Here is an 11,775-nt window from a genome sequence, read left to right as displayed (position 1 = left end):
GTCTTCCATCCAATGGTTTATTCCCTAAATGGCTGCAACAGCCAGAGCTGTGCTGACCCAATGCCAGGAACCAGGAGTCAGGAGCCAGGAGCCAGGAGCCAGGAGCCAGGAGCTTCTTCTGGGTCTCCCACATGGGAGCAGGACTTGGGTCATTTTCCACTGCACATTAGCATGGAGCTGGATAGGAAGTTGAGCAGCCAGGACTGGAACTGGCACCCATATGGGATGCCGGTGCTGCAGGAGTTGGCTTTACCTGCTATGCCACAGTGCTGGCCCCAACAAGCAGAATTTCTGACACATTATTGCTTATTTTTACCTTGTGGCACAATCAGTCACCAAACCCAATGTTTGCATCATAATGATATTGTTTTAACTGCAAAAACATGAATCAGCTGCAGTGTTGACATCATAATGATATTGTTAAAACTGCAAAAACATGAATCAGCTATTCACATATGTACTACCAAGTCCCCAGATATTAATTATATTAACTCTAACATCTGTGTTCCATTTCATTAAAGGTAAGAGACTTGGCATTTCCAGTCTGTCTTCTGCAGTCGTGTTGCTGTTCACAAAAGTCTGATGATTATACCATACTGAAAACCATGGAAAGGTACTGTTCATAAGGCACCCGAATCCAGCCATCCTTATGTGTATGGTAGTGTCGGAATATACCGCTCAACCTCTGCAGGACGGCGGCCGCGGATTAAGTCGTCAAAAGCCGTTGCCTGCGAGTCCTTGTCGGTCAAATTTCCCAGTGAGGGTCTCATGGGACTGCTCAGAGCTGGTAGCCCAAAGCAGAGCGTGCTTGCTTGAGCTCGTTCATGTGGATCATTCCTGAGTTATCCCTGCCACAGGTTCAGTTTGGTGATGTTTTGAAACACACCTGTGAATGCATGAGGTTCCCATGAGCCTCTTTCTCCTGGATATGATCAGCCCGACGGTCACTGGGTTAAAGGAGTCCATGTGTTTTTGGGCAGCGCCTGCTGAAACTCCTTGTCTGAGATCACCTCGATCGTGTCTTTATCGACACCCTGGAAGACGTTCCATAGGAAGCTCTGGTCTGGCGGTGCCGAGGTGGTCCGCAGCAGATCCGGGGCTGCCGGGAGGAGCCCTGGACGGTAGGAGTAGGCAGCCATCATCCGAGGAGATAATGGGCTTAAAGCGAACAACCGGAGGCTCTGCTTCTGCTTCCGGAGGGCCCGTTGTGAAATTTTGCAAAATTTGAATATTATCTCTGAAGAGATAGTTTTTTAATTTTCTGTAGCTGAAAACTCAGGTTTCTTTTGAACTATATTCTGCTTTTCATAGTTATGCACCTAAGACGTTTAGGTAAATATTTATTTTGTAGGACAGGAGTTGTGCTGCAGCAGGTTAGGCTGGTACTTGGGAGACCCATATCCCATATGGGGGTGCGGATTCCAGTCCCGGCTGCTTTACTTCCAATCTGGCTCCCTGCTAATGCATCCTGAGAGGCAGCAGAGGATGGCGCAAGTGCTTTGGCCCCTGCCAGCCCCATGAACCATCTGGGTGCTGTTCTGGGCCTCTGACTTTGATCTGGCACAGCCCTGGGTATCTGGAGAGTAAATCTGCAGATGGAAGATCTGTTTCCATCTCTCTGTTGCTCTTCACTCTCTCGCCCTTTCTGTTTCTTTGCCTTTCAAGTAAATGAATAAATAAACATTTAAAAAATGTATTTTGTTTTTATTTGCTCCTCTCCAATTAGGCATACTTTTTTTTTCTATCGCCATGTAAACATTTAATAAGCTTGCAAATTGAGCACAAGAGAGGGTTTGGTTGCTTCCTTTTAAGAATTATGGTAAATGTCTCGCAACTAGTGAAAATTGCTTCCAGGTAATTGGTAGTAGATTAAAAAAATAGGCTGATGATTAATAGCTAGGCTCTACCTATGCATATAATTATTTCAGAGATAATAGAATTTTTCCCCAATGAGAAACCACTTTGCTTCTCATTGAATCAAGTGAATTATATGAATTTAGTAAATTCATACGCTTCTTTTTGTTAGTTTCCTATTCAAAGAAGTTCTCTCAGCTCTTTGCAGAAGTTAGCTATGTAAAACCAGGGTTTAGGTAATTTCCACCTGTGGCAGAGCTGGAAGCTCCTCAAAAAACCTATCCCACCAAATGTTTTTTTCTGTTAAATCAACTTGTTTGATTTACCTTAATTTGATTTACTTTCATTATTCTGTTTAGCAGGTTCCACTGGTAATTGAATTCCAGGCTGAACATATCAAGAGTGCTAGTTTTTTGTCCTCTCTTATCTCATCCGTAGTTTCCATGGAGATACTGAGACCATGGCCACTCACCCTCCACATGTCCCCACCTGTGATGCTTCAGGAGGCACCTTTCAGAGGACTGCCCTGGATGCCAGCCTGTCCTGACCCTTCTCCTCCACGGAATTAAATAAAGTACACAACAGAAAAATTTTAGCGACCCTTTCAAAAGTCACTCTGACAGAGAGATAATAATTTGAAGGAGGAAGCTCTGAGGTGGAGAGTTGTTTGGTTCTTTTGTGATTCATTTATTGACAACTACTTCTTCGGGGGTGGGCCCAGTGCTGTGGTATAGTGGATAATGTTGCCTTCAGTGCCAGCATCCCATATGGGTGCAGGTTCTAGTCCCGGCTGCCCCACTTCCCATTCAGCTCTCTGCTATGGCCTGAGAAACCAGCAGATGATGGCCCAAGTGTTTGGTTCCCTGAACCCATGTGGCAGACCTGGATGGAATTCCAGGCTTCTGGCTTCCTCTTGGCCCAGTGCTGGCCCTTGGGTCATCTGGGGAGTGAACCAGTGGATGGAAAATCTCTCTTTCTCTCTGTATGTTCCTCTCTCTGTAACACTGCTTTTCAAAGTAAATAAATAAATGTGTTAAAAAATAAAAAAGTGAAGTCCAAACCCCTTAACCTGGCAGCTAAAGCCACATACAGTGTGTTCTCACTTCTCTGCTCCTCACTCTCTCCATTTTCCTTGCTATTCTGTGGTTATGAATACACATATGAAGTTACTCAGGCCTTCTTTTCCTTCCTAGCTTTAGAACTTCTTTTCATCCTTCCAAGGCCTGCTGATACCTCCTCTCTAAGGCCTCCTGGACTAACAGAATGGATCATTCTCTCATATGTGTCACTATAGTCCATCGCACCTACTTTTAGGATACCGTGCCATCCACTGTAATTTTAAATGGATTTGAGCATCTGTCTGCCTCTGAGGATACAAGATCTGCAAGTTCAGAAAGAATTGTAATCACCTGATAGTAAGTACTTGTTTAATGTATGTCAACCATATAAGATGTATTTTTGGAGAACATTTTTTCCATAGGTTTACAAAGTCCATTTGGTGCCATCAAAATTGATTCGTTTCACAGAATGTAGCAACAGGGCAGTTGCTCTGCATTGAGTCTGGATATTTGGGAGGCAGCAAAGCTGGCCCCAGAACATTGTGATTTCTGCTTTTCAGCATGGCTGAGTTCCCCAGGGACAGGAATATTTATCATAGGGAAAGTGCTGGATGGGGAGATAAAAAAGGAGGAAGACTTAATCTCCTTGAATGTATTATTCTTTTCTCTTTCCAGTTTGCCTGACTTGGAAGCGCATAATGGGTGATACTGCAGTATGCACCTTAAGATATATCAGAATCTCTGACACTGCTGTTTGTATTCCTAAACCTTTATAATTCTTACATCTAAGCAATCGTTATGTGCTAGTTATGGCATTACATGGTTTGCCTTTCCTTTTAAACATTTATTTGAAATAGAGGTGTGTGTGTGTGTGTGTGTGTGTGAAAGAGAGAGAGAGTGAGAGAGAGAAAGAGAGAGAGAGAGAGAGAGACAGAGAGAGAGAGAGAATATGAATATCTTTCATCTTCTGGTTCATTCCCCAAATGGCTGCTGTAATGGTTAGGGCTGGGTCAAGCCAAAACCAGGAGACAAAAACTTTGTTCTTGTCTCCATGTGGGTGGCAGGAACCCCAATATTTGAGCTATCATCTGCTGCCTCCCTACATTAGCAGAGAGTTGTTTTGGAAATTTGAAGTAGTGGGGACCAGGCACTCTGATATGGGATGAGGGCAACCGAAGCTGCGTCTTAACCCACTTCACCACACATCTGCCCCAGCTTTGCCTTTCTTATCTCATTTAATTCTTGCAACAATATTCTAAGATAGATACCTTGATTATCTCCACTGGACGTTGAGACTAAAAGCAATAAGGAGTTTTGCCCAAAGTCACAGACACACCTGCCCCAGAGGGAGAGTTTCAAACCATTTCTGCTTGAATTTCCAGCCTAAGCTCTAATCACTGCTTTGAAAACTCAGGCTGGTTTGGTTAGGGAGGGTTTCTGCTGGGGAGACATTAGCAACTGTGGACAGATGGGTCCAAATTGGTGGTGGGGATGAATTTAAGACACCCATTGTGTTATGACTCATCAACGGGGATCCAGGGTCAAATTCCAAGAAAGACAGAGCTGTGTCTAGTGTTTTCCAAATTCTTCTTCCTTGTGGTTTATTTTAATGCTGCCCTCCAGCTGTCCAAAGTCCACCCAAACTCATACAGTTCCTTTTTTGGGGAAACAACTTTATTGAGATATAATTCACATATTTTGTAACTCAGTTTTACTTTTTACTTGTTGAACTCTTATTTAGTGGAGGATTACGCTTTTGACTATAATGTAAATTAAAAATACATTATCTCAAAAATTAAAAAAGAAAGAATGAGAGAAAGAAATGATTGAAGAGAGGAGGGAAGAAGCAGGGGAGGAAGGGAAGTATCCTCATATTCTTAGAATTCTAACTATATTGAATCTGTTCTGTTTGTATTTCTATTTGTATTAATATCATGCTAACATGAAAATGGATGAGAATTATGTTATAATAACTACCATGCATTTGCTCTGACCCTGAGAATTTACTGTATTAACAAATTCCTTAAAAATGTTTTCTGTTTCATATATGGATATGAATATATATGTAATATATGTAATATGTATATTGTATGCAGAATATATGTAATATGTGATTTAATTCAACAAAATATACTTTGTGAATTAAAAATTTAAATATTGAAAAAAAGAAAATTCATAAGACAGAGCAAAAGAGTGCATAACTTAGTAGTTTTTGGTATATTTACAGAGCTGTACATCTATCACCATAATAAATTTCTAAAATTAATTAATACATTAATTGGTTTTATTTAAAAATATTTTAAAAGATTTATTTATTTGAGAGTTACAGGAAGAGTGAAGGAGAGAACCACACACACACATACAGAGAGAGAGAGAGAGAGAGAGAGAGAGAGCTTCCATCCACCAGTCAACTCCCCAAATGGTCACAACAGCCAGAGCTGTGCTGATCCAAAGCCAGGAGCCAGGAGCTTCTTCAGGGTCTCCCACTTGAGTGGCAGGTGTCCAGGGACTTGAACCTTCTTCTGTTGCCTTCTCAGGTGCATTAGCAAGGAGCTGGATTGGAAGTGGAACAGCTGGGACTTGAGTGGGTGCCCAAATAGGATGCTGGCCATAGTAGAGAGCTGGATCAGAAGTGGGGCAGTAGGGACTAGAACTGGTGCCCATATGGGATGCCAGCACTGCAGGCGAAGGCTTTACCTGCTATACCACAGCTCTGGTCCTGAATCTATATCCTTTTATATCTGATTTCCTTTATATAACACAATGTCTTCAAAGTTCATCCATATTGTAACATATAACTTCATATATTTTAATTGCCAGATAGTATCCCATTGTATGGATATACTGCATTTTATTATTCATCAATTGATGAAAATTTGGGTTCCTTCTACTTTTTGGCTATTATAAATATACCTGATATGAACTCCAATCATTCAACGTTTCTTATTCTATCTTTTCGTTTTTATACTCAGAGCTTCTGTGTCCTCATGGCACAGATAAGAGTTGGGGACCTGAGTACTGGAATTGTCACAATTTGTACCGAAGTATAGATGACTGATACACTAACATGAATATTAAAAGAGGAGTGTTATGACCCCAATAAGCCTGTAATTGATGAAATCATCATAGATAGTTCTTCTTGAGAAGTAAGATCTTCCCTGGGCCCTAGGTTATGCTGATGTCCACCTGCCATTGTTTTTTACACATCCATGAACTGTCCAAAGAAGCGGATTACCAGCCTACTTCTGAAAAGTTGCCTGTTCTCTCTATGAGATGACCCTATAAATAAATACCAGTTCTGTGTTCAGTTTAATTTTTTCTAATTTTCTTCACTCACATTCTGTTTTTCTTCTCTATAGTAACTTGCCCTGGGCAAGCAAAAAGATTATTATATTGAATTTTTTTGTTGCACAAAAATGCACATCTCTCAAATTTCTTACCATTCCATGATCATCACTTCTGTCTTCCAGCTTACTCCTTCCAGAACCAAGGTTGGAATGATGTTATTTCACCTAGATTCCAATCATCTGACCCTACTGCTTTCTCATGGTCCATAGTTCTCTTCAATACTTTTCTTCCTTCTTGCCCAAGCTTAAGTTCCATTTTCAGCCATTCTGCTTCCTCTCTTAGATACATCCTTGCTTCCCTGCCTATTTTGGCTTTGGGGTCTTTCCTTCCCAAAGCCACAAGTTAAACCCATCTTTCTATCTACCACACACCTGCACCTGTGCATACGAACAGGACTGGAGAAAAAAACAGAAAATCTTGCTCCACTGCACAATTTGTACAGATCCATCCCACTGTAAATTAAGACAGCCTACTTCAGGTTGAAGCCAGGAGCCTGGAATTCCATCTGAGTCTTCATGTGGGTGACAAGTACTAAGTAATTAGGCATTTGGGGAGTGAACCAGTAGGTGGGAGATCTCTCCCTCTCTCCCTCTCTCTCTGTCTCTAACTCTCTCACTGTCATGTGGCTTTTCAAAATAATAAAGAAAGAAATCCTTTTTTTATAAAAAATTTAAATAATTTTTAATTTTATAAAAAATTTATTTGAGAGACAGAGTTACACAGACAGAGAGAGGGAGAGACAGAGAGAGCAGTCTTCCATCGGCTGGTTCACTCCCAAATAGCTGCAATGGCTGGAGCTGGGCTGATCTGAAGCCAGGAGCCAGCAGCTTCTTCCAGGTCTCCCATATAGGTGCAGGGGCCCAAGCACTTGGGCCATCTTCCACTGTTTTCCCAGGCCATGGCAATGAGCTGGATCAGAAGCAGAGCAGCTGGGACTGGAACAGGCGCCCATATGGGATGCAGAGGATTAACTTACTCCACAGCGCTAGCCCCATAAATAAATCTTTTTTTTTTTTTTTTTGACAGGCAGAGTGGATAGTGAGAGAGAGAGACAGAGAGAAAGGTCTTCCTTTTTGCCGTTGGTTCACCCTCCAATGGCTGCTGCGGCCGGCGCATCTCGCTGATCCGAAGCCAGGAGCCAGGTGCTTCTCCTGGTCTCCCATGGGGTGCAGGGCCCAAGCACTTGGGCCATCATCCACTGCCTTCCCTGGCCATAGCAGACAGCTGGCCTGGAAGAGGGGCAACAGGGATAGAATCCGGCGCCCCAACCGGGACTAGAACCCAGTGTGCCGTCGCTGCAAGGCGGAGGATTAGCCTGTTAAGCCACGGCGCCGGCCTACCCATAAATAAATCTTTAAAAAAGTCATTTCAGGTGGACTGCAGATGCTTTATGCTTTATCCTTAAGCTTCCTAGAATTAGGTTTTTCTAGTCCACTGAATTTTCCAATTTTCTGTTTTTCCATACCTCTCCTCAAACATCAAACACTCCCTTCATTGTTCTCAATCCACTAAAAGGGCATTTTCTAGACTACAACCATCAATTTACCCACTTACCAGCATCTGAATCTGTAAATGCTAGCACTTGCTCTTGTTTTATTGTTTCTTCTTAGAGAGGAAGCTGATCCTTCCGCTTGGTGCTGGGTCTCATCATTTCTTACCTAGCAAAGGATTGCTCAAGCAGTTCTGACCCCTCTTTCTTGCTTCATCAGTTTTTCACTTGGAGCATTATCATCGGTATAGAAATACACCTCTAGATTTCCTATCTTAAAATAACGAACACCAAAGTTTTCTGCTGACTCTATCATCCCTGCCAGTTACCATTCATTTTTTAGGCCTTCCTTTGTAGCAAAACTCTTTGAAACAGTTGCCTCTCTCCACTGCCTTATTGAAAACTCAACTAGAAGATATTATCAGTACTTCAAACATAATATATTCCATATGGAATTTCTGATCTTCAACTTTGCAATACTTCATTCCTACTCGTTCCCATCCCAGTTGATGGCATTGTCAAGATCAAGTTCTTAGAGTTACCCTTGATTTCTTCTCTTTCTTTCACACTCCATATCCAGTCAGTCAAAATTGCATTTGCCTTATTTTAAAGTTGAGTGCTTTATTTGATCAGTTCTCATCATCTCCACTATTAACACCATGATAAGAGATGGCCTCTGTCTCTTGCTGCTTTCATTCTCTCTCTTTTTAAAAGATTTGTTTATTTGAAAGAAAAAATGATACGGAGGAGGAGAGAGAGAGGAAGGGGGAGGGGGAGAGGGAGACTTTCTATTCTCTGGCTCACTCTAGAAATGATCACAACAGCCAAGACTGGATCAGGCCAATGCCAAGAGCCAGAAATTCCATCCCTGTCACCGATGTGGGTGGCAGGAACTATGTACTTGGGCCATCATCTGCCGCCTCCCTGATGCATTAGCTGGAAGATGGCTTGGCAGCATGGAGTAGCCAGGACTGAAACCAGGCACTCTGATATGGCAGGGAGGCATCCCAAGTGGCAGCTTAACCTCCCCACAGCATCCACCCCACAGCTTCCTTTCTTGTTCCTTGCCATTTGTTTCAGCAAAGCAGTCGGAGTGATTCTCATAAAGCCTAAGTCATGTCATGTCACTCCTCCGTTCAAAACCTTTACTGTAAAAACCAAAACACAAACAATGGCTTCCAAGATTCTGCAAAAAATGAGCTTGCATTGATTTCTGATCTTGTTCCCTGCTACTCTTCCCCTCCCACTCACACAAGCTGGCGTTTTCTATCTCAGGGCCTTTGCACAGGATCTGCAATGCTCTTCCCCTGGGTACACACTTCATGTGCTGTAAACCTTCTAGAAGAGCCCCTTCTTAATGAGGTACCCCAGGCAGCTCTATTAAAATTGTATAACATCTCCATCCTAATTTTTGCATCTTCTCTTTTTGCATACTGCTTATCATTTCTGATACACTGTAAGATTTCCCTATATTTTAAGTATTCATTTTTCATTTTCTGTTTCTCCACATTAGAATGTAAGCTCCATGGAGACTGGGATTTTAACTGTTTTGTTCACAAGCATTTAGTGTTGGTCCATAGTAGATGCTCAGCAAATATTTGATCAATGAATCAATCTGAAATTGAGATATGCACTCAGCATTGTTTATTAAATTTATTTTTGAATTGTTGTAGCTTGTGAAATATCAATGTTCTTTGATATTTTGTTATTGGAATCCTTAAATTTGATAACATTTTTATTTAATTTTCTTTTTAAAAAGTTTATTTATGTATTTATCTGAAAGGCAGAGTAGCAGTCTGGTATGAGATGTCGGCTGCCCAAGCACTGGCCTAAGCTGCTGCACCACTGTGCCTGCCCATGGTTCTTACTTTAAAAAGATATATATTTGACATCCCTATTGCTACTCTTATCATAAGTTGTCATTGAAATTGTTATTTTGAGTTTACTACAAAATATTTGTTTTGTTCTATATTATATTTAAAAGTAACATTCTTTGGATAATGGAAACATGCTAAGTGATGAATTTTTTTTAAAAAGAGAAGTTTGAAGCGTGGTATTAGCTTTATGTCCTGGAATTTGGTGTTGAGGACTCCCCGGAATTCTCCAACTGCTGTAGACCGAGCTGAGCTAAGAATAGTGCAGAATGTAAACTTCCATACAGCCAACTGTGAAAGGAATTTTTAGAAGTAGCGTGAAACCATAGCATGGTCAGAAAGCTAGGGCTACCAAACTCTTTATCAAATATTACATATTCTTGAATACATATTTTACTGTCCTAAATTAAAGTAGAAAATCTTGTAGGATTCTCTGCCTCACCCTTAGAAGTGTCTTACTTAACATTATTATAAAAAAACATAGGACAAGGGCCTGTGTGGTTATTGCTGTAGTTTATAGAAAGACTTTCAACTTAGAAATACACATGACAATTTTATTCAGTATCAGAGTATGATTTGTTGAATTCATTTTAGACCTGGGAATCTCATTTTTCATTTGCTGACCTTCAGGACAGATGAGATTTAAACAGTCTAGTAGCATTCGGGCAGTGAAGTAGTGTTGGTTTTGCTTTTCTTCTGTTTTCCCTTTGGGTGTTCTTTCAGTGTCTGGATCCGAGAGTCTGATTTTCTCACAGGAAGTCCCAGAGAACTCTGCCATCCTCAGGAATGGCCTTTCGATCTTCCTGGCTTCTTCCTCCTCAGTGGAAACCCATTCTTAACTGGCTGATTTCTGAGAGAACAAAAAGTTAGTGTGCGTTTTCTTTTTTTCTTGTAAAACAAGAGAATTGGTCTATCCCTTTGTGCATTAAAACCTTATGATTCTATAATTCTCTCTCTTCCAGGACGAGTGAAAATTGATTTAAACTTTCCCTAGAAAGTGTGCCATTTTCACCATGCTTGTGAAAGCACCCTTTTTGTTTTGTTGATAGCTATCAGTCTGTCTTTACAGAACTATGATTTGAACCTAACATAGTATCCTGCTTATAACCATTTCTCCGACAGTGGCTTTGTCTCAGATCTGGTTTCCCAGGGCATGGATTTCAAGCCCATCGCGGGGTTGTTGGGCAGTGTGGTGACGAATGTCAGTGCATTTCCCTTTCATGGTCAACGCATTGCTTTGCAGCCAGCGCTGCCCTGTGCTTTTCCACTCTCTGACTCAGCATGGGCCACTGAATCCTCCATAGGATCACTTATCAAAAGGTGTAATATTACTGCGTATGGCTGATAGATCAACTCCTTGCAGGCAGCTCCTCTGAGAGTCTGCTGCACCCTAGAAAGAAGCAAACAAATGTTGTTGTCCGTCCGGAAACCCTCAGGCCTCTACTGACATTAACTGTGGGCAAACTCTCCCTAAATCCTTCACTCTAAGGCACTCTAGGGAGTGCAACAGATTACAGTCATTTCCCTGATGGAAAGCCAAGCTAATTTTGCCAGGATCTGACCCTCTGGTTCCAGGGAGTCTGGCTATTTCCATCCTGTCACTTAGATGACACTCCATAGTGGTGATGTCGTCACCGAGAATGTGATTGGTGCTCGCCAGGTGCTCCCTCACCCCCAGGCCCCTAGCATTTCCTTTGCAGCTCACAGCTATTTCCTTGAAATTTAAAACGACTTCTGAAACATGGAGGTTTCCGTGCTCTGTCAGTCACCCCTGCTTCATAACTGCTCGGAAGCTGGAGCCAGAGGAGTGTGGGAGGACAGACAACCCCAGCCATGCGAATCCTGCAGTGAGTCCTGTGGAGCCACAGAGGGAGATGAGAGAGCAACAGGTGCTGGATGTATAGAGAGGCCAGGGTTCTCACAGCCAGGGAGCAGGGCAACAGAGGCAAATCACCTGCAGAGGCAACTCATTAAGTTTTTATGTTCATTTCCAGAATGTTCTTTGTTTCTGTATGACTGACAGACACCCACAGACACACTTGATTATAGCATTGCTTTCTTGGTTACCAAGGCAGCTTTATTACAGAAACCTGCTGAAACACCATAAAGAAAAGAGGCATGATGTATCACCAAGGAGCCTGGATGAAGGAAA

General features: G+C 42.0%; 1 pseudogene; it reads right to left on the bottom strand.

Moving 5' to 3' along the window:
- Positions 1-586: 586 nt before the first annotated feature.
- Positions 587-1,139, bottom strand: LOC133760863 (programmed cell death protein 6-like; annotated as a pseudogene).
- Positions 1,140-11,775: the final 10,636 nt, after the last annotated feature.

Source organism: Lepus europaeus, chromosome 5, assembly GCF_033115175.1.
Source record: "Lepus europaeus isolate LE1 chromosome 5, mLepTim1.pri, whole genome shotgun sequence".
Classification (NCBI taxonomy): Eukaryota; Metazoa; Chordata; class Mammalia; order Lagomorpha; family Leporidae; genus Lepus; species Lepus europaeus.
This window is presented reverse-complemented; position numbering and strand designations above follow the sequence as displayed.